Genomic DNA, 23,627 nt, shown 5'->3' on the forward strand with positions numbered 1-23,627 from the left:
TTTTTATATTTCATATTTAAATATTGAAGCTTTTTGTTGCTATTCATGTTCTTTTTATTTGATTCTCTTTGTTTTTTTTTAATTTAATGAAGCTTGATGTCAATATTGTCGTTCCTAATGTGGAGGAAAAGAAATTGGGTATCTTGAAAAATTTATCATTTGAAAATGTATTCTGTCCAACACCACCACCTATAGGTGAGGACATTCCACTATCGAACACCCCTTTGTTGAGGCCTGGACTTTTTCTGCCAAAGAAGCTTTTGGAGGTTTGTTTTTGTTTTTTTTTCATTTTTTTTAAAACCCTTTTTTATATGTGATTATGTTTTAATATTTTTGTCTTCTTGTTTAATTATATGTAGGATCAATATAACAAGGGGCTCCAAGATCAAATCAATTAGTTACATGTAAAGCTAACTGAAGTTCAAACTTCCCAAAAGTTGATTATTGGTGAAATTGGTTATTTGAAGAAGAAAAGTTTTGAAGCTGATTTTGCTACAGCTATCGATTTGCTTGTAGACATTAAGTCTGTTGTGTCCGTCAAAACTGATGGTGGAGATTTAGATTCTCAAAATCAAATGGACTTTGACCATGTTTCTCAGGTAACCAGTTTCTTGTGTAATTGTTTTTTCCTATATTATTTGTTGTATATCTTGATTAAATATTTCATTGCTTTCTCCATGATTATATTGATGATGTTTGTGTGGGGGTACCAAGATGTTGAAGTTGGTGAAAAGTTGGGGGCTGATTTGGAGCATTCTGTGAAGATTGCTTCAGATTTTGTTTCTCGTGTTAATGTATGTTGTTTTAATCATATTTTGTCTAATGAAGTAGTTTGTTTTTTATATTTGTTATAAATTATAAAAAAATTTCCTTTTTGTTTTTGTAGAGTCAATCTAATGAAGCCTCATTGCTATGCTCGACTATTTCAACTCCTACATTTCATGTGTCAAATAAAATGTGGAAGATGATAAATGAGTCCACTGATAGACCATTAAAAGATAGTAGTAATATGGAGGATAAGAGCAATTGGTCGATTGTTGTTTATGATTCTTCAAGGGTGGCTGATCCTGTGGCTATTTTGCCTAAGAAAAGAGAGGCGAAGCCGAGTGCTGTGGTCAAGTATCCTTTCATGACAAAGTTTGGGTCTTCTGAAGATGAAGGTAAACACAAAAGAAAGAAGACAGTATTGGATAATATATGTCCTTTTTATAATGATCTTGGTCATAATCACACTGAAGAACAAGCTTTTGAGTTTCATAGTTTGATTGAAACTAAAGTCAAGCACAATAACAAATATGTACAATTCTTTTTTTTAATTTTGGGTTTGTGTGAAATTGTTTGTTTCATTTTCTAAAAATTGTTTGGTTTTTTTTTAGGTTTAAGAAATATGATGATAACAAGATTGAGTCATCGATTGATTTCACTTTCATTTTTATTGATGAGAAGACGTGGTTCTACCATTTGTATTTTCTTAGGCAGTTTGTTGATTCATCTGTGAGTTTCTTTCTTTTTATGTTGTGTTTATCATTATTTTTAAATTAATTGATGTGCTTCAATTCTATATTACTCTGTTTTGATGGGGTAACTATTTCCCACAATCATTTTTTGTGTTTCAACGATATGTGTAACTGGTTACCCAAATGTATAATCTAGAAGTTTAGCTGGGGTAACTAGTTACCACAATCATTTTTTATGTTGCAACTCTTTGTGAAACTGGTTACCCAAATGTATAATTTTAATGTTTAGCTGATGGTAACTTGTTACCCAAACTTTTTATTTTGTTGTGCAGATGATTGGAAACGGTTACCCTTTGTTTTTTGATTATGTTATGTTGTAAGTGGTAACAGGTTTCTTCACAGTGGTCTTATAAGCATTTATTTTTTAAAATGCAGCATATTGATGTCATGATGTATTAATTGAGGAGAAATGTTAAGTTATGCAAAGGTTTGAAGAGAAGAGTCTCTACTACTGATAGTTGTTTTGGCCAAAATATTGTGTTCATGTTTGAGAAGTTTATGAAATCAGGCAGTGGTACATTTAACATTGATGACAGTTCTGTTCCTTTAAAGATTATGAGGGGCGAGTCATTGTTTTGCAGCACTCACTGGAAGCTACTTGATCATGTTCTTATTCTTGTTAATGTGAAGGATCTTTCTCATTGACTTTTGTTGCATTTTGACATAAAGATGAGGTTGCTCATTATTTATGATTCTATGCGGGGGCAAGGCATGAAAATTTGAGTTTACCTGTAATTGAAGCATTTGCTGTAATGATTCCTCTTCTGTTGGAAAAGATTGGTTTTTATGATCGTCCTGATATAAATATTGATCTTAGTCCTTATGACGTCGCTGAGAATGATGCTTTGCATTTGACTATTGCTAAAGGCGTTCCTCAACAAGTTAAGTGGTGAGTTTTTTTTAAAAAGTTTGTTTATCTTGTTTGTTGCTGATTTTTTTTTTTTTTTTGCAATATTGCAGCGCTTGTGGGATTTTTACAACTTATTTTGCTGAGCAATTAATTCTTGGAAAGGAAAAAGAGATGCCAAAAGATCTTGATGCTCAATTGCTTTGCCAAGACATTGTTGTTAGCTTGTATTTTCACGGGAAGAAGAAACAAGAAGATGGATATTTGACTAACGATGAGTTTTGTGAAAAACTTTTGGATAGGAGGCAGAATAGGAGGAAGATTGCTGCATAGGTTTACTTAAGAGTGCTGCATTGGTTATTTAGGAAGCTTTAGGAAATAATATTATATTTTTTTATTTTGTCTATACTCTAGACCAGATAAGCTTTTGGAAAGGATATTTGACTTTTGGAAATGATGACCAATAGTTACTTGGATTCTTATATATGTTAAATTGCTACTATTGTAAGATATTGGTTACTTAAGAATATCTTATATATCTTTTGATCTTTTTTTGTGTTATTTATCTGTATATATTTAGTTAGTTTTTCAATGATATTTTAATGGTAACCAGGTACTTTGTTTGGTCTACATATTATATACGAAATGGTAGCCAATTACCTTTGGTGCTTGATGTTTTTAGTATTTTTTTTGTGACAATTTTTAGAGCAAAGTACCCAGTTTCTTGTTTGTTTTTTTTAGTTCACGTTTTAAAATTATATTTTATACATATTCTATTTTTAAAGCAACTAAGATATTTTAATAGTAACCAGGTACTTAGTTTGGTCTTCATCTTATATTCAAAGGGTAACTGGTTGCTTTTGTTGCTTGATGACTTTTTTAAAGCTACTAGGATATACAAAGCATTTGGGTTATAATAACCAGGTACCTAGCTGGGTCATCATGTTATATACAAAGTGCTAACTGGTTACCTTTGGTAACCACTAATCCAGAATGTTATGTTTAATTTTTAAAAACCATTTTTTTTTGTTGGTTGCATATATATTTAACAGACAACAAAAAAACCAACAATTTATTCTAGAAGGAATTTTATATGCTTTGTGTAATCATTCAATGTATTTGAATTTGTAACTGAGTTATTATAATACTCAATAACAATGTATGAATATGAAAGTAACTGATTTAATGAATGAAGCTATGAGAGGGTTGTTTTGCTATAATATATCAAGCTATGACTTTTGCTTTTTCTGCTTGTTTGCCTTGTCAATTGGTGTATTCCTGCAAGTCTTCATGTTATGTCTTGATTGGCCACATTTTCCACAGATGATTATTACTTTTGGTTCCCCTCTTGATCTTATTCTTTTCTTTCTTAGTCTTCCTTCAGGGATTGTCACCTTTGGAGTGAGCACCACTATGTCTAAGTGTTGTGGGAGATTCCATTCATCTTTATGGGGCAAAGGATGAACATTTTCTTCATACAATGCTTTCAGAGTTTTTGTTTTGTAAAACTTTGCACAGTAATCATACACTCCTAAGTTTCTCTTTGCAATTATAGCGACTACATGCCCACAAGGCATTTCATCTTCTTGAAACCTATTACAAGTACATGTTCTAATGTGTATATTTACTGTGAAATTAGTCCAATTTTCATCACAAACTTGATATTCTATTGTGTTGAAAGGCAAGACCTGAAAATACTTTTGTCATGAATTAGAATAAAATAATAAACATTTATGTACAATTAATGTTGAAGGTATCCTGTTCTCTTTCTGTGTAGTCTATTGCTTTTTTTTTTTTTGCTATTACGCAAGATAACTGGTTACCATCCACTGACAAATTAAATAATAGTAAGAATAAGTTTAGTTGCATACCTCATACTTTATTTTTGAAACAATGTCATGTCTCAACTCATTTTCTATTGCTGTAGCCACTTTTGTGAATGTTCCGTTTGCATTATTTGAGTTGTTTCAAACCCACTTTTGAATCAAACTTGTAAGACATTCAATCAAGATATCAATAGAGAGATTTCTTGCAGGTTTTAGTGCAGCGTTGAGCGATTCTACGATGTTGGATGTCATCATGGTGTATCTTTTTGTTGGTGAGTATGAACTTGCCCAAGTTTCATACTTGGCTTTCTCTAAATAGGGTCTAATGCGTCTGTCAAGTCTATCAAGGCCTCTCATGTAGTGTTCACATTCTGTTTTTGTGTATGCGTTTGTTGCTACAATTAAATATATTTGTAGCTCTTCTCAATGGTTTCCATACTTGCTTTTCAAATTATTGAGCAAGTGATACATGCAAGCTCCATGGAACGCATTTGGGTACACTATATGTACTGCATTGTTTATGCTCTTGTGTCTGTCAGAAATAATAGTCAATCCTACGAAGGTAACCAGTTACTTTTATAAGATACTAAAAGAAATAACATGTATTTGTGTATTGGATTTGTGTAAGCAGTTCCTTTTTCTATGTAAACCAGAATATATAATTGAAGCTATCATACCTTCGGGTTCTCTATACGTATCTCTCAGTTTGGAGAAGAACCAAAGCCAAGAGTTATCATTTTCAGAGTCTGCTATTCCAAAAGCCAAGACAAAAATGTTGTTGTTTGAATCTAATGTTGATGCTGAAAATAGGATGCCGCCATGTGCATTTTTTAAGAAAGTTCTGTCAACAACAATTATAGGCCTCAAGTATCTCCAACCTTTGATTGAGTTAGAGAAAGCTATGTATAGGTATTTGAATCTATCTTCATTGTCTGTGAGTAGATGTGTTATTGTTCCTGGATTTGCTTGCTTCAATATGTAAAGATACATTGGCAACTTTTGATATGAATCATCGGGGTTCCCTCTTACTAGAAGCAAAGCTTTTTCTCTTGATCTCCATGCTTTTGTATATCTCATGGTTACTCCAAAGTCATCATTCATGTTATTCATGATGTCACTTGGAGTATAATTTCTTTTGATTGACTTGTACTTATTCTTTATTAATTCCCCAATTATGATGATTTTTGCTTGCCTATGATCCTCCATAACAATTTCAACAGAGCAAGTATGATTTGGAATGCATTTTCGTACCTTGAATAAATCTTGATTTCTGTATTTAGATGCTCTCACAAACCAGTTGCATGTGTCATCTGCGCAGGTAACCAGGTACTCTCTCGGTTCTGATCTTTTTGTTTTGAACTGGAAGTTATGTAGCATGGCATAGTAGCTAAGAGCTGATTTGATTGTGTTCTTGTCCTTGTAAAAATGTCCTTGTTCTATTTTGTTCACTTTGTAATCAGATATTACTATTTGGATTTCCTCCAATTTCTTTTTTCTTTTTGTATTGTCTTCAATTATAAAATCAACTATTTTTTCAGCAAGGTGAGGTATGTATGCCACATTGATGCCCTCATTTGTTGTTCTTGACATTCGTTCTTCAAGTAACATATGTTCATTGATGGAAGCTTTGTTTGCTTGCATTAATAATGTTCCCACCTCCATTTCTTCTGCTGTAGCTTTCTGATTTGCTAGTTGAAGAGGTTATTTTCATCACTTGATTCTTGAACTATAGTTACACACAATGGTAAGTCTGTTATTTTTGCAACAAATTTTTTCTTTATTTCCATGTAGAACAACACTGAATTGTCTGTTTCAAACTTCATTGGTGGTGTTCCTTTTGCTACTTGATAATAAACTTCAATGGTTGCTCTTGTTTCCTTTATCTCCTCTTTTATCAAATTCACCAAGTTGTCAAGAGAATAATTTGGTGGAATCAATATCCTAGTCATTGTGTACCCTTCGTACTCGTTTTTTTCAATCCACTTGCCTCCAAATTGAACCAAAGAAATAGTATTTTCCATACCTGTAAAATTTTGCAAATTTTTAAGGAGTTAATTGGTTGTAACTGGTGAAGGTAACAGTTACTTTAGTCTGCAATTACATACCTTACTGAAAAACTTAATTGAAAAAAATGACAGTTTTTCAAGGTAACTGGTTACTTTGTTGTTACTGAATGTTTTGACATTTAGAATTAAGACCAATATCAAATGATTTTTTATTGAAAAGACAAATTAGAATTTAAAATAATCATAGTTCTTGTTTTTTGTCTACTTTTGGTCACTGAATGTAACAATATTAGTAGGTTTAAATAATTTTTTTCAAATTTCAAGTTAATAAATTGTTTTTTTTTAAATGCACATCATGAACTTCATCATTATCATGATAATCAGTACAATAACTATGAGAAAATTATGAAATTAAGGGTTCTAGAATATGTAGAAGAATTTGGAATTTAATAAATTTGAAGTTGAAGAAAATGATATTAAAATAGGAATTGACAGAGCAAGATTTTACAAACCTTTGTTTCTTGGATGCTTTGGACGCTGGAGAAGCTCGTTGCCGGAGATGTCGAAGAGTACAACAGAACCGATTGGAGGTTGTCGATCGGAGTTGGCTGGAGGTTCGTGATTGTCGCTGGAATTGATTTTGAGTGTTGATTTTGATTGGATCTTGAGGATGTATTCAAAGATTTGAAGTTGTTGCCAGAGGTGAAATGTGTTGCCGGAGATGGGTGTTCTTGTTGAAGGAAAAATTAATGTTGGGAATGTTTTTGATCGACTCAAATTTCAGCAAAGGAGTATTTGCAACTTTAATTACCATAGTACCCTTCTTTTTTGGCTGATGTGTTTTTGTTTATTTATTTTTTTCCAATATGGGATAACTTTTCCCATAATCTCATTTTTTTTAATTAAATTTGTCCATACAAACTAAGAAAAGTTTAATTACCATATTTTTGCACATTAATGGCTAAAAAGCCATATTTATGAAAAAATCCCTTTTTATTTTTAATGTAAAGAAAAATCCAATGTGATATAATTGGACCTACTGGTATTGGTATCACGAATATACAGAATTTGATAGATTAATGATACATATACCTAAAATATATAAATAATTTATTATAACTAATCATATTTATTAAAATTAAAACTTACTATTTAAAAGTTAGTAACATATGACTGTATGTAATATTTAAGTACACATATCATTACTCATATTTGATATTAGTAATAATAATTTTCTCCCCTAAAAAAATAAATAAAGTTTTCTTATTTTCTTTGAGCACTCTCTGTAGCCCATGTAAAATAGATAAATTTGTAAATTATATAAAAATTCTAAAATGACAGTCATAATATACTTTATTTTATAATTTTTTAACCTACAACTATAATCATCATCCTCACACTACATTTACAGAGCACAATTTATGCTACTTCCTTGACCTTTCTTCGTTGCTTGGCCAAAGAAGAAAAGGATATGTATCCCTTGATCTATGGCACATTTGCACAACCTTTCCACTCTCTCCCAAGCTTCCAAGATCCTTGCCTCCATCAAGTTTTAGCAATGTGGCCAATTTATTGAATATTATAAATAATGTGTTAAGCATTTGAGAGCTTTCCTTCTTTATTTTTCAGGCTAATTTTGTTTTATTTTTGTGTTTTTGTGTTTTGGGGTTTTGGGTAATTGGTGTTTTGTTCAAAGCTAAAAAATTAGGAAAAAATGAAGAAGTTGAAGAAAATAAGAGAAATTTGATTTTGTTTTGAATTGGAGTTGATCATTTATTTTCTTAAAAAAAAAAACATAAAAACTTTATTGCATTGGTAACTTGGCAACACTTGGTCTTCTCCAGACAAATTTATCATGTGCTTTGCTCTTTTTTCAAGATCATGAATTGCAGTTGTGGTCAATAAATCCCTCAAACCATTATATTTTCAGTTGGTGCCTCCTCGTTCATTGATGAGTGTATTTTATGCACTCATTTATGACTCTTTTATCTTGTTTTGATGTGTTTACCTCAATTTTTTTTATGTAAATTACATGTGTTGTCTTAATATATGCAAAAACAAGCTTAATTGATGATGTTATGGCCAATTCAGATATTCAAGCCTGATTTTGACTATGTTTCTATCATTTTCTTAGAGATTTTTGTAAATACAAAGTTGTACATCTCTTTCTCAAATTTCTAAAACATGTTGAATCATCATATTTGGAGTTCAGATAAAAAAAGTTATGCATGTGTTTACTGAGCATATTTTAATTAGGAAGAAAAAAAACGAGTATGTTATAAATTCAAGGATTTTTGGTTTTTCATATGTTTTTTATTTAAATTTAAATTAGAGTGTATTAAGGACGTTTCTAGGGGCTAAGACACGACCAAGAGACCCAAATAACATAAGATAAACACAATTATAAATGGGAGAAACGTACATATGTGGAGATCTAGGAAGTGAATCAAAGATGTTTGACGAGTTTTTAATAGTTTTTCTTCATTCTTCTTTATTTGTCTTTTATTTTCCATATTATTGACATTATTTTTAGATCATGAACCACATTATGAATGGCTAGTTTTCTTATTTGTTAGGGTGTAGATAGATCTCTTGTTATGAATTTTTAATTCTATGAGTTTATGAAGTTAATTTTAGTTCTTTACATCTCTTGTGTTCTACTTTGAATAACTTATGCTTTTGTCATATTCTATGTGAGTTGTCTTATATGTTTATAATTTAAGTTGTATTTACATTGTGAGAATTAATACTCGAGAGGAGAACATTCAAATAATCTGGCAGCAAGTAGAATAACTTAGGTAGTGTGAGATCGAGAGATAGGCATTCATCTAGGTAGCTGAAATAATTTTAGTTTGTGAAATCAAGAGGTGGAATATTTAGAATTGTTTCTTGTGTTGAACTTAATGAAGAATGTGGATAAACTATCATATAGAGATATATGCTAGGTATCACTTACACGTTCTTTATGCAACACTCGAGAAAGAGTGTAAAGATGAAATAACACTATAGGTTCTTGAGAGTGTTGAACTAACTTGGGCACATAAATGAATATGATTATAATTATTTAAGAGTGAAATTGAAACCTAACAATTGTCAATATCTTGAGTTTTTCTGTTTAATTTAGATTTTCTTTTGAAATTAATATTTTCTTTTAATTTTACATTCATCCTTCCAAATTGATTACTTAGATAAAATTAAGTTATTTATTCATTGTATTTAATTGATTTTAATTCTTGTGGGACGGTATTGGTCTCTTGACTTATTTATCACTTGTTTGATTTGTGCATTTACAAGCATTATTGTTTATTTTTTGCAACAGTTATACTCCTCGTCCTTATCGTAGCTCTTTAAGTTTAAGCCTACCCATTTAAATATATTTGCCAATTTTACTTTTATAATATTTGAATTGTCATAAAATCTAAAACTTGTGTTTATTCTACTTTTCTAGGGTTTGAACATTCACATATAATCTAGGTTTGTTTTTATTGGATGAAAAAAAGGTTTTATTTATTTATATTCTATTTTTTTTTCAAATCTATATAATATGAACAATATTGATGGTTTCTAATCCACAATATGAAGAATCATATTTTCGTTTAATGTAGCAACTACAAACTCATTCTCATCTGGACCAAATTCAGAAACGCAATTCTAGTGTCACTTTTTTATGTTGTCTTATATTAACTTATAAGGGGATCTTACATTTACATATATTTATGGCTGAATTCAGGGACCAAGAGGGTCTTCAAGTGGAAGTAAAGATAAGATTATCTATGTTGCTAAAGATCATGCAATACCAAGTTCATTCGAGTCAAAGACTGGTACTTTGAAACTAGTTAAGTCTTTTTTTTCATTCTAACATGGCTCGTTAGAAGAATAGTCTTCCATTGTTTGCTCTTAGCTTCTCTTCTTAAGTCAAACAGGAACTCAGACTACACAATCTACAATGATTGTGACAGATTGTAGTGTGAAATCAAACAGATTAATAATTTATTGCCAATGCCTACTGATTAGTTTGCCTTCAATATATGGTGACAATAAATTAATCATTGTGATTGTAGCTATGAAATGAGTCTTTTTTTTTGTTCTTCATTAAGATCAATAGTGTGTAAAAATAAATTAATGGTATTTTTCAAATTATAAATGAGTTACCAGATGAGAAATTCTTCATGGACATTTACACATGCTAATGATTATGTTACTCGTGGCGTTTGCAATATGGACATGATGTGGATGACTTGAAACAAAGCATTGTTGCCTTACATGACAACATTTGTGAGTTTTTGAGAAACAATTTATTTGAAAAATATGCTTGTTCAAATTGAGTGAATTTTATGCTTAAAAGTTATCACTTTATTACTTGTGCGACTACGTACAGTTTAGGGATGCACACAAGTTTGGGAGTATCGGATTCAAATTTTGTGGGTTTCAGGTGTGAAAAATGAAAATCAAACTCGTTCAAAAAGGTTTCGAATTTTGCACATTTTCAGATTTCAGGTTTGGCCGGGTCGGGTGTCTGCGGTTTTCAGGTCTCATTTGCCATGTTTTAGGATTTGGGCCTCTTTTGTGGGCTTTGGTAAAAAAAATAAAAAATACCAATTTTTTATAATTTTTTTATTTTTTAATATTTTTTTTTACCAAAAATAAATTGAGAGAAACTTGTTTATTTAATTGTTTTGGTTAAAATAAACAAGTTTTTTCATCCATAAAATTATGAAACAATAATCTCTAAAACTTAATTTTAAACAAAATTTCTGAAACAAAAATTATAAAACTTTAATTTATTCCTATAAACAAGTCCATATCTCTCAAGTCCAAAATACAAACATATAGTCCAAATAATACAGACATAAAATATTCATAAAGTCCAAATACAACCATAAAATCCAAAGATATTACAATAAGTTTCTAAAGTTCCAATTCAAAACATTGGAACAAACCAAAGTCGAATTCATATTCATTCAGATTTGCAGTAGGAATATGAATATGAAGAAAAGAATCATTGGTTGCAAATGTCTGGTTATAGCAAATCAAACATGTAATATCATGAGTAACTTCAGTCATCAGACCAAATTACATTACAAACTAGGGCTGTGCAAAAATTTTTACAACCCGCCCAACCCGAATAAACCGCCCAAACCAACCCGAAAAAACCGCCAAAAAACGTAACCTGAATAAACCGACCAAAATTTAAACCGCCCAATTGTTACATTGGGCGGGTTGAAAATAATTATCAACCCGCCCAATTAAGAATTTATTATTTTTAATATATTCAAATAAATATATAAATTAATTAAGTTTTATTTTAATTTTTTTTACTATAAATTTAAAATATTGTTTTAAGTTTAAGAATATAAACTTCACACTATTAGTACTAGTATTTAAAAGAAAAAAATTACAAAAATGTTAAAAAAAAAAATTACCACTTTTGTTTGGGCGGGTTGGTCGCCCAACCCGCCTAACTTGCCAAAAAAAAAATACAATTTCGGTTTGGGCGGGTTAACCCGACCAACCCGCCCAAATTATTGGACGGGTTAAAAAAAAAAATTCTTAATTGGGCAAGTTACGGGTCACTTTTGCTAACCCGATTATGACATTGGACGGGTAAAAATGCCTTGTAACCCGACCAACCCGCCCAATGCTCACCCCTATTACAAACATGTAATCAGAAGTAAAAACTATAGCATACATGTGAAAGATTGAATCCATAGCCCTCCATAACAGAAAAAAATTCCCAATGAAAAAGGAGTAGGGACGTGAAAAGATAACAGGCTTAAACATGATATACCAATGAAAAATAATCATCATCTACTTTCTTTATGTTGTAATCATTCAGAATAAGATGGGCAGTCATCATTTCTCATTTGGTCCATGTCCTAGCAGCTGCATACTAAAAAATTGGAAAAGTGTAAAGAAAATCCTGTACATTCAAATATAGCAGTAAATGCTAATCCTAAACACAATTATTAGTTTTGCTAAGGACTTAATATTCCCGAATAATAACTATAAGAGATTAATACTAAACCACAATCAAATAGTGCAGTTAAGAACATCATCACCAACAAAAAGAGAAAAAGATTATGAAAAGAAAGCAAAATTCTCAACCAAGATATGGGGACAACAAATGAGATTTTAACCAGAGCATCATACAACCCCCATATTCTTTCTATTTTTGTGGTACTTGGGCCATGATAGAACACATACAAAAATAGTTTGCATACATATATACACATATGAATTTTGTTAGGTAAGGGCATCACTTTTGCCCCTACCGTTAGAGCATTTTCTATTTTTTGGCACTTGGAGAAATTATAACTTATTTTTTTGCATGATGATATACATTATAATTATAACAAGCATCTCGTTAATCTTTGAAAAATTCTGAATAATTTATGGTGTCGAAATCAGAATTCAAACAATAAGTTGCACGCGTGCTTAATTTTTTTTATACGCGTGGAAAATAGACTATTTGAACTCTGATTCTGGTATTGTAAATTATTCGGAATTTCTCGAAAATTGGCGGGATGCCTACTATAATTATCATGTATGCAGTCATACAATTTTTTTTTTTATAATTTCTCCAAGTACCGAAAATAGAAACGACCCTATAGTAGGGACAAAAATAATGTCCCTATCTAAGAAGTTCCATATATATATATATATGGCAAATTCTAGCATCCCTCACGGGATTTAGTCCTTCAGAGGTGGGTCCTAGCTTCAGGCCATGTGTCATATTAAGAGAGATGGAGCAATACTTTGGTAACAGGCTCTAATCAGTTATAGAAACCGGTTGACTAAAAGTCTTTGATGTAGCTGTAAAATGTGAGGGCATATGTGTTATTTTATGTCCAAAAATGTGTTTTGTTGAGGGTTGTATGGTAAATTTATTATGAAGTTTGACATATTTATAGTAGTAGTTACGTAAACATATATCTAGGGCTATGTAATTTAAATCTTGTGTTTGCATAACGCAAAATAAGTAGAACGTAATAAAAACTGATATATATTATGATTGTTTTGTGTATGAGTTTTGTATTAATTTTTTTGTTGGACAAGTTTTTTTTTGTCAGTCTTATTTTTTAATTTTGAGATGATTGAATTAGTTTGGAGAATATAATATAGTGTAGAGCCATATAAATTGTGTATTTTAATTATTTTAAGTGTTCTTTTTATAAAATAAAAAAAATTGTAGATGGTAGAATGTTTAGTATTAGTTATTGTAGATGATAGAATGTTTAACATCAATTATTTTTGTTAATGTATTTAACAATAAAATTAATTAGATGTTTTTTTAACATAAAAATTAATAAATGAGAAAATGAGTATCATTAATTAAGTTTGCCAATGTGTTTGACTATAAGACAAATTAGATTTTTTTTAAGAAAAAAGTAAACGATAAAATGTTTAGCGTTTAATATTTTTGCCAACGTATTTAATAATAATATTAATTAGATTAAAAAAAATTGAAAAGGTTCCTCAAGGGATTAGTATTATCAAATAGTCTTAGAAGAGATAACATCATTAATACAAGTGGGAATAGAATTGGAAACTCCTCTAATACTAGTAATAGAACCCAACCATTAGATTTAAAAAATTCTTTGTAGATAGTAGAATGTTTAGCTTTAATTAATTTTGACAATATATTACGGACAATAAGATTAATTAGAAGTTTATTAATTTTTAAAAATGGTAGAATGTTTAATATTGATTAAATTTGGTAATGTATTTGAAAATAACATTAATCAGATTTTTGTAAAAAAAAATTAATGGTAGAATGTTTAGCATTAATTATTTTTGTCAATGTATTTGACTATCAAATTAGTTAGTGGTTTAGTGTTTGCCATTAATTATTTTTGCTAATGTATTTGAAAAATAAAATTAATTAGATGGATGAATGTTTAGCATTAATTATTTATAGTTTTTTTGTGATTGATATATATTTTTATACAAACATACTACTTGTCAATATGATAGTACTTGTTAGCTTGTATGTTAATTGCATCTTGAAGTCACAGGTGATAACATATTTTCATAAGCGAAATTTGACTGTTGATTAGGTCTGAAATACCATATAATTAGTCAAGGATGCTATAAACAACTACTTTTGGTGAGATCGGTGACGATCAACACTGATTGGAGCTTTTCAACCACTTCAACATGGTGCAATTATTTGTCCTAGAACATCGTGGGTGGCAGTTCCACCATTAATTAGATCCAAAATACTCCACAATTAGCTAAGGTTGCCATTAAATAGTAAATCGAGATGTGATTGGCGTCAATCAATACCGATCAGAGCCTTTTGACCACAAAATTCAACAAGAAAACTATTTATAAATGTGATTGTTGATCTTAAAACACCACAAGTGGAAATTCGACAGCTAATTAGGTTCAAAATACTCTATAACTAACTAAGGTTGTCATAAGCTACTACATCAGGGTGGCGTTGATCATAGCTTTTGATTTAAATAATATAAGTATTAGTTTAGATTAAATTAAATTGTTTTTGAATGCATCACTTCAATTCTCAAATTAAAACTCAAAATTTAAAATTAAAACCTAAATAATAAGAATTTGATTTCGAAAATAATTATTTTTTGTAATTTTTTATTCATTTAAAACTTTCCTAATCACGTTTTGCAGCGACATAGGACCACAATAGGGACAATTGTCCGAATGGGTAAGTCAAATTTTTTATTTTTTTATCTTTTTCTTATAATTTTCTTTTATTAAAATCTTTATGTATTGCTTTCATTTATAATGTTTGAGATATGAGTTTGATTTAGAACAACAAAAAATATGTTTGATTAATATTTTTTATCTATAAAATTAAATATTTATAAATTTAAAACCATTTAAACTAGTTTTATTATTTTTAATTATTACCATTATATATGTATATAATTTAATATATTTTAAAATTAATCAGTAAAGCAAATAAGATTAATAAAAAGACAAATTACTTGCCCTCCACCCAAAGAAAAAAAATGACAAATGAGTTAAACTTATTTAGGACATGATTGGATCGCGAGTATAAAATTGTATTTTATAAAAGTGTGATTATGAATTAAAAATCTTAATTTAATATGTGAAAACCTGTTTATGAAAATATGATTGATTTCATTGTGTGTTAATTGTTTTACAAAACATGTGATTGGTTGATCAAAATTTCAAAACGATTTTCATTTATTAGAAATTTTGTTAGTCAATTTTCATTAAGATTAATTTTCTAATATAACTACAAATTTTAGTTAATTAAAATCTGTAATGATAAATTAAATTAAATTCATATTTTTTAATAATAATCTCATAAATAGTTGTATTAATAATGTAAAACTGTATTAAAAAAATTCATATGAGTGAAAATATCCAAAATAAAAAAGCTAACAAGTTACAGGTTACTAGGGGTCAGTTGGGTATTTTACCAATTTTTAAACAGTAAATGATCATCCAACCATTCATTATAATTAAAAGAAAATCCAGCAGCTGACATCAAATGAGGGACTTAGTCCTTCAATTTGAAGTGATGGATTGAATAAATGCCCTATATATATATGTGTGTATATGCTAGACTTATTTTTCTCACATTTGGACTCCATTAGTCCATTAAGATATATGCAAAACCATTCAAAATAGAGTTAGCAAATGAAAAATATTACAGAAAGAAACAAGTAAGAAGACATGAAAAAAGAAGGTTATAAAACTCTAAAAAAATGTTACAATATAATATGTATATGAATCACAATCATACCAAAATAAATAGTAAATATTAAAACAAATACTAAAAGTGTGTCCTTCAAAAATTGTAAGATACAACAATCATTAACAAATAAAACAAAGACCAGTAGTTGGTTCTTCCCAAAACAAAAAGACACAATCATCAAAAGTTATAAAATTAGAATTAGGGAATTTTTAAAAAATATGGCTTTTATACTATTAATGTGCAAAAATATGAGAATTATACTTTTCTTAATTTGTATGAGAAAATTTATTAAAGACAAAATTAAAGTATGAGAAACACAATTAGTAGCTAACTAAAATATAGAAATGCCACATTTTTTATCATAGTTATATTTTCTTTGATTTTGAAGGTGATTTTATTTATTTTTTTCTTAATTCTTTAATTATTTTTTCAGTTATTTTTCTTTCTTTTTTTCCTTGCTTATTTGTTCTTCCATTTTTTCCTTTTTCTACCAATTTTTTCTTTTACCTTTTTTTTCTTTCTATTTTTCCATTATTATTATTATTATTCTTCTTCTTATTTTTCTTATTTTCATTTTTATTCATCTATATATATTTTTATTTCATTTGTATTGTTTTGTTTTTTTGTTCATTTTTTTGTTCATTTTTGTATTTATTATTTTTTCTTTTTTCACACATATGAGCTTTTTTATTTTTCTTTTTTTCTTCTTCCATTTTTTTTATTTATTTTTCTTTTTTTCTACCAATTTTTTCATTCGTATTTTTTTTCTTTCCATTTTTCCATGATCTTTCTTCTTCTTCTTTTCATTTTTATTCATTCATCTATTTTTTTTCCTTCATCATTTATTTTGTTTTATTTTTTTTTCATATATTTTTAGTTTTATTTCCTAAGTTTTTTTTCCTTCTTTTTTTCTTCATTTTTGTACTTGTTCTTTTCTCATTCCTTTTTCTTTTTTTTTTCTCCTTTTTTCACACATATTTTAACATTACATAATTATTTTAATATTTTATTTATTTATTATCTTTTATTATTGTAATTTTTTTTTATAGTTTTTTCCACTATATGTAAAAAAATTCAAATCAATTTTTTCAGCATTTTCTTTTTATTGTAACCTTTATAGGAACACCAAATTTTGGAAAGAAAACTAATAAAAATATGAAAACATGAATGAGTAACTAGTTACCCTGATGGGAACATTCAAATCTAGAAAAAAAATTATATGAAGAAGATGAGAGAGAAGGGAAAGGGGGTGGATCTAATTTTTTTTTCTATCTTCAGATTTGTGGAAACTCGTTATCTTCTCGTTCTTTGTGTGTATATTTTTAGGGGTAACTGGTTACATTCATGTTTTTTGTGTGTATATTTCTAGGGGTAACTCACGTTATGATGTGTGTGTATATTTTTGGGTTCTTTATGGTAACTGGTTACCTATGTTACTAAAATCATAGTTACTTCTTCATTTTTTGAATGAAGTGTTCTTCATTTTGTTTTCATTCAAATTTGATGTTTCTTTTCATATTTAATATGAGTAACCCGTCACCTCTCTTATGATAACTGGTTACCCCTCTTATGGCAGAATGTTACTTCTCTCAGGGTAACTGGCTACTCCTCTTGGTACATGTTATTTGACCTAGCTCTAGGATTTTTTTTACATAATTGTCAAACATCAATCAAGTAACTGGATACCTTACACAGGATTTGAAAAAAGAAACATACAATATAAAAATAAGGAAAAAATGTTTACAATAAATAAAAAAAATAATAAACACAATTCATATCACAAAAAAAAAATTGTAAAACAACTAAAGAAAAATTTAATATAAAATTAGTTATATAAAAGTAATATAGAAAAACAACTAAGCTAAAAAAATAATAATCAAATTACAAACATACCCTTCCAAATTAATAAAACTTGATTAAGAGTAAACTATAGCATAAACCAACTTTTATACAAAAATATGGGAAAATAAACCCATAAAAGTGAAAAATCTTAAAAAAAGCCATAGATGAACTTTTAAAAAAAAAAAAACCATATTTTTACACACTCTATTAAAAATCTCATATAAAATGTAATTTCCTCTTAGAATTATCTCATATGTACAAGATCCCTGTAGCGCACAATTTTTTTTATTTTATAAATTGTGTGCTTTGTTTTATTAAAAATTGTTAAGTGCTAGAAATTTATTTTAATTGTTTGATAGGAATTGTGTGAATTTAATTGTTAGTTGTTTTATTTATTTATTAATTTAATTAATAAAAAAATGAGTTTTGGTTGAACGCACCAAGGTGCATGGTAGGTAATGATGCACCTTAGCACTTGGGTGTGTGCATGTGCATGGTTGCATGGTGAACGTACAATAGATTTCCTACACATTATTTGTTTTTATTTAATTAAAGGAATTAAAAATAAAATTAAAAGAAGAGGGAAAGGGAGTGGGCATGTGAGGTAGAGTGGAAAAGGGATATTTTCTTTTCCTATTTTGTTTGGAAATTAAGTGAATTAAATTGGTGATAATAGTTAAAATGGGAAGAAGAGTTGTCATCATTTTTATGTATTCTTTATTTCCTCTATTTAAGAAAATTAAATAAAAACAAAGTTAATGAAAATAAAGAAAAAGATGAAACTTACCCATTTCCCATTAGGACTAGTTATTTCCCTAGGTTAGATAAAAAGGAAAGCAAGAAAAGAAGAGAGCCATTTGTGCTCTTGGTGTCGTCGGCCATAGAGAGAGAAAGAGAGAGAGTGAGCATGAGAGCTAGAGAGATAAGGAGAAGGAGAAAGGAAGAAGAAGAAGGAAGAGGAAAAAGGAGGGGTCGAATTCTATAAGTATGGTCTTGTATATTTTGGTTTGATTCTTAAGTTTTCACCATCTCCTCAATTCTAAGTGTTGGTTCTTATTTCTTCTCCTTGTGGTATTCAAATTCTATAGGTGCCAAGAGGGAATCAACTTTGTGATTTGATTGCTATCTAAGGAGGTACTTGATCTCTAAGCCTTATTTTTTAGTTGTTGTTATATTGAAGGGACTTTTGATGTTTTGGTGACTATTTGAATTATCGTTATGTGTTGATTGAGGTTGTTTTTGAGAATACCTAAATATAATGTATGGTGATTATGATGATCTTGGTAGTTTTGATGGTGGGTTTCAGCCTAGTATTAATCTAGGGTTTGTGATGTTTTTCGTTTATATTGATAAGCATGCCTATGAGGTTGTGTTTGGTTATGATGTATTATTGGAAGGCATGCTAAAGTCTCACATGTGTTGTGTTTATGCTTTTGGTAACTAGGGATCCTTTTTACATAATGGATTAATGTTTGGTTTGTATGTCATGATGAAAATTGTGGTCTTAGAAATATGCTAGGATTTTCTTGAGTTTTGGGCACATTAAAGATTTGAAACATGCTATGAGGGTTTCGGCCTTGGGGAGATGTTCATAGCATGCTTGATTCATATTTTTATGATTTTGATGTCACTTGTGAACTCACTACTATCCGGGGATCGTTACACAATGTACTTTAAATAGTGTTAAACTCACTAAATGAGTAATTTGGTCATAATCGTGTAGCTAAACGTGATTAACAATTTAGGGTTAAATTTTTTGGTCAAGGATACAAACGTTTCACTAAAATGTTTATTGTATACCTTGGGATCCCAAAATACATTTAAAATGTTAATTACAATAAAAGAGTTACAACCAGCCGACCTAAGCGGCAAAATAGGGTTTAACCCTAGTTCCTCTTTAAACCCTTGGTCGTGGTGGTCGAGCAGCCGCATATGTACACATAGTCACCTAGGCTCTCCAACTCAAGGATGGTCCAACTTTCTTTTACCTTTACTTGCACCATATAGCACCCATGAGTCAAGGCTCAGCAAGAAAACTTAAACATGCTCATAAGCAGTTAATAACATGTCACCAAATCATAATAAGCATGCCTAACGATAATAACCCTACTCATGCATGTAGGCAAGTACAAATAAGTGATCAAGGAATCATTCTGGCTCGACGCTCGAGGACATGAGACTAATAAGTCACCCTGGGGCCCTTTTCCCTGTCCACTGTATTCAAGTTGAACTAGCGTACTTGACGCTAGGTTGTCTTCGACCAATAGATTGATCAAGCGTATGGTGTGCTCCTGGTTAGGCTAGATCATATGGACTAGTGCTTAGCGCGCTATTGCCCTGCTTGACTAATAAGTCAATGTCTTACGAACAGCATTCAGTGTGTTAATGTCGTCCTTGACTAATAAGTCAGTGCTAGGATATGTGATTATTAAGTCACCTCAGGTCCCTTAGCAATATCCTCTGTATAAGTGTGCCTGATGCTGACCAGCACTCAATGTGCTAAGGCCGTTCTTGACTAATAAGCCAATGCTAGGATATGTGACTATTAAGTCACCTCAGGTCTCTTAGCCATATCCTCTGTATAAGCGTACTTGGCACTAACTAGCACTCCACATGATAAGGTCGTTCTTGACTAATAAGCCAAAGCTAGGATATGTGACTATTAAGTCACCTCAGGTCTCTTAGCCATATCCTCTGTATAAGCGTACCTGACGCTTCTAGTTCGCCTAACCAAAACGACCAGCGCTCAGCGCTATTGCCGCTCTTGACTAATAAGTCAATGCTCTTCGACTAGTGCTCAACACTATTGCCGCTCTTGACTAATACGTAAATGCTTTTCGACCAGTGCTTAACGCTATTGCTGACCTTGATTGATAAGTCAATACCAGGATATGGGACTAATAAGTCACTCTAGGCCCCATTTCCTTATCCTCTGTATAACCAGCTTCAGAGCTGATCCAGCATGCCTGGCACTGAGTTTTCCTCGACCAATATAGGTCGGTCAAGCATATGATGCGCTCATGGTTAAGCATAACCATAACGACCAGTGCTCAGTGTGCTATTTTCGTCTTTGACTAATAAGTCAAGCCTTTCTCAATATGATAATGCAAACAAGCATACATCATATGCCGAATATCCAAATACAAATCATTCAGCTTGCTTAATCAATAATCACAAGCATAATCATAATCATGCACATTTACAGAGACTCAAGATCTGATCAATTCCATATTCAACATTCAGGTCATGCCATAATCACATGCATCACATACTGGGTGCAATTTTCTTACCTTTGGTCCAAGCACAGGTTACCAATAAACGACGCTCGAGCACGATCCCGTTTCCAAGCCCCTAATGATCACCTAGTCACAACCATAATATAGAATCCCGTTAAAAAAAAGTAAATAAGGGTTTCCAGATCGAGTCCTAGCCTCCGAGACGTCGAATCCTACCAAACCGGATAGTAGGATCGATCCCAAGCCCTTATGTTTAAGTTCCCATGACTAAAAACCCAACATGGCCAAAAGTTCCCTTAAGCGTCGCGGCCCCTCAGCCCTGAGCCTTTGCCCAACTCAAAACAAAGGCCAAGCCCCTTCTCTGCCTGCGCCTCACGCCGCGGCATGCCCATGAGGGTCGTGGCATGCCTCCCAGATAGAGCTGCCTCAACCTTCATCAAGCCTGGGCCGCGACGCCCAAGAACAAGGCCGCAACCCGACCTCGAACCCAGCCATTTTCTCCGTATTTCCCATTTAAAACCTTCCAAAAACCTATTCAAACATCTCCAAATCTTAAAAACAAAGTTCCCAAACATCCTAATGGCCCAAAACCATCAAAACCCGAACCTCAAACAACTCAAAAACTCATCAAAACATAAAATCCAATCAAAGCTTAGAAACTCAAAAACTCAAAACTTAAAGCTTGAATTACCTTTGATTGAGTCGTTTCCCAGCTAAATCCTCTGTCTAATAAGCTTCTAATCTTCCCTAGAATCGCTATGACTCGATCCTTGCTTGAATTCGATTCCTATAACTCGAGTTTCCTTCAAAAATGCAAATGACGTCAAAAAGAGATAACGGGAGAGGGAAAACGTAGTGAACATTCGTTTTATGTTTCTGACATGTTACTTCAAGCTTAAGTAACCTCAAGCAAATCCTAATGCCCGGGTTCCCGAAAATGCCCCCCAGGGTAAAATAGTCAAAATTCCCAGAATTCCCTCCTGATCTCACTAACTCCCAATATATCATCAAATAATCATTCCCATTACCCAATATCCTGGTAATGTGCTAAATACCCAATATACCCATTGACTCACTCTGAGTCAAGTATTGGACCTGTTGTGACTTTCCCACTAGCCTGCTCCCTAGGATCGTCTCATGTCGAGTAACCCAAACTGTTAGGAAAAATAGTATTTGCCTCAATGGAAATGGTAAGAAAATACAACTCTATGCAATAATATTAAAAATAAATATTGATTGATTAAATAAAGTGTTACAACTCTATAACTGAAAAAATACAAATAAACAAAGAAGAAATGGAACAAGAAGAAGAGGAAGAAGAAGAAGAAGAAGAAGAGAATGGTGAAAGATACAACTCTAAACAAAAGATTACAAGTAAAGGAAAGGTGTTTGAAACAAAAGAAAAGAAGATTACAACTCTAAACAAAAGTTACAAGTAAATAGAAAGTGAAAATAAGAAGAAAAGCAATAGAGAAAAATGTAAGAACAAAACAAAAGGAAACTCTCACTTACACAACCTAAGTGAAGAATGTTGGGGATCACCAACTTGAACAAGGTTTAAAACCATTGTCCAAAAGCTTATTTCCCCCTAACTCAAGCACTAATGGATCTCTCTCAGATATTGGAAATGCTTTATGGAATTATCAAGCCTCAAGGTGTTTGTAGCCAAGTGCTCTAATGGATAGAAATGTTGTGTCTTTCAAGTGAGCTATAGGCTCCTATTTATAGAGTTTAGAGACACCCTTTGAATTTTAAATTCCACCAACCCCCATGGCTGTTACCAATATTTAATTGGATTAATATGGAATTAAAAATGATTTGGGAGTTATTTGAGTTTTTTGAGCCATTTAACAAAGATTGAAAAAACTGAAAAAATGGCCTGAAATGCACCTGTGGCCGCGGCTAGGGACATCAGTGGTCGCGACCATTGCTCTCTGTCCCACAGGCCATGGCCACCAACTTCCTGTGGCCACGGCCACTGACCATTTTCAGCACACATTTTTGTGCTGTTTTTCCAAACGGTTCTAAACCCTCCCAATTGATTTTGTAACCCCCAAAACACATTATTGTGGTTAAAATCATATCTCTAACATCCATTTCACATATGACTTTATGAAATTCATCTCAATATTGTGTAACACCAAATTTACACAATAAAGGGTAATATTTGGAAGTTACAAATTTGTAACACCAAATATATTACATATTTGGATATATCACATATATTTAAATATTGTAATTCTCTATTATATGTTACAATATGTGACACTCTTTGTCACATTTATTTAATGTAAAACATTATATTATAATATAATATAATATTACATTATATTATAAAATAATATAACACAAACATATTCACATAATAATGTGGTCTCGCACACATATCACATATATGCCAAATATGCCCATAATGAGCCAAATTACAAAAATTGCCATTTCAATCATAAATGGCCCCACATGCATATTTAATATACTCAAACCTACATATCAAGTCATATTATAATATAACTCACATAATCACATAATGATGCACATATATATCACATAATATCCTTAATTTTCCATCCTGACCCCCTAATCAAGGTCCTAAGCCTTATTAAGAAATTTGGGACGTTACAACTATCTCCTCCTTACAGAAATTTCGTCCTCG

The sequence above is a fragment of the Humulus lupulus genome, chromosome 2, assembly GCF_963169125.1.
Source record: "Humulus lupulus chromosome 2, drHumLupu1.1, whole genome shotgun sequence".
Classification (NCBI taxonomy): Eukaryota; Viridiplantae; Streptophyta; class Magnoliopsida; order Rosales; family Cannabaceae; genus Humulus; species Humulus lupulus.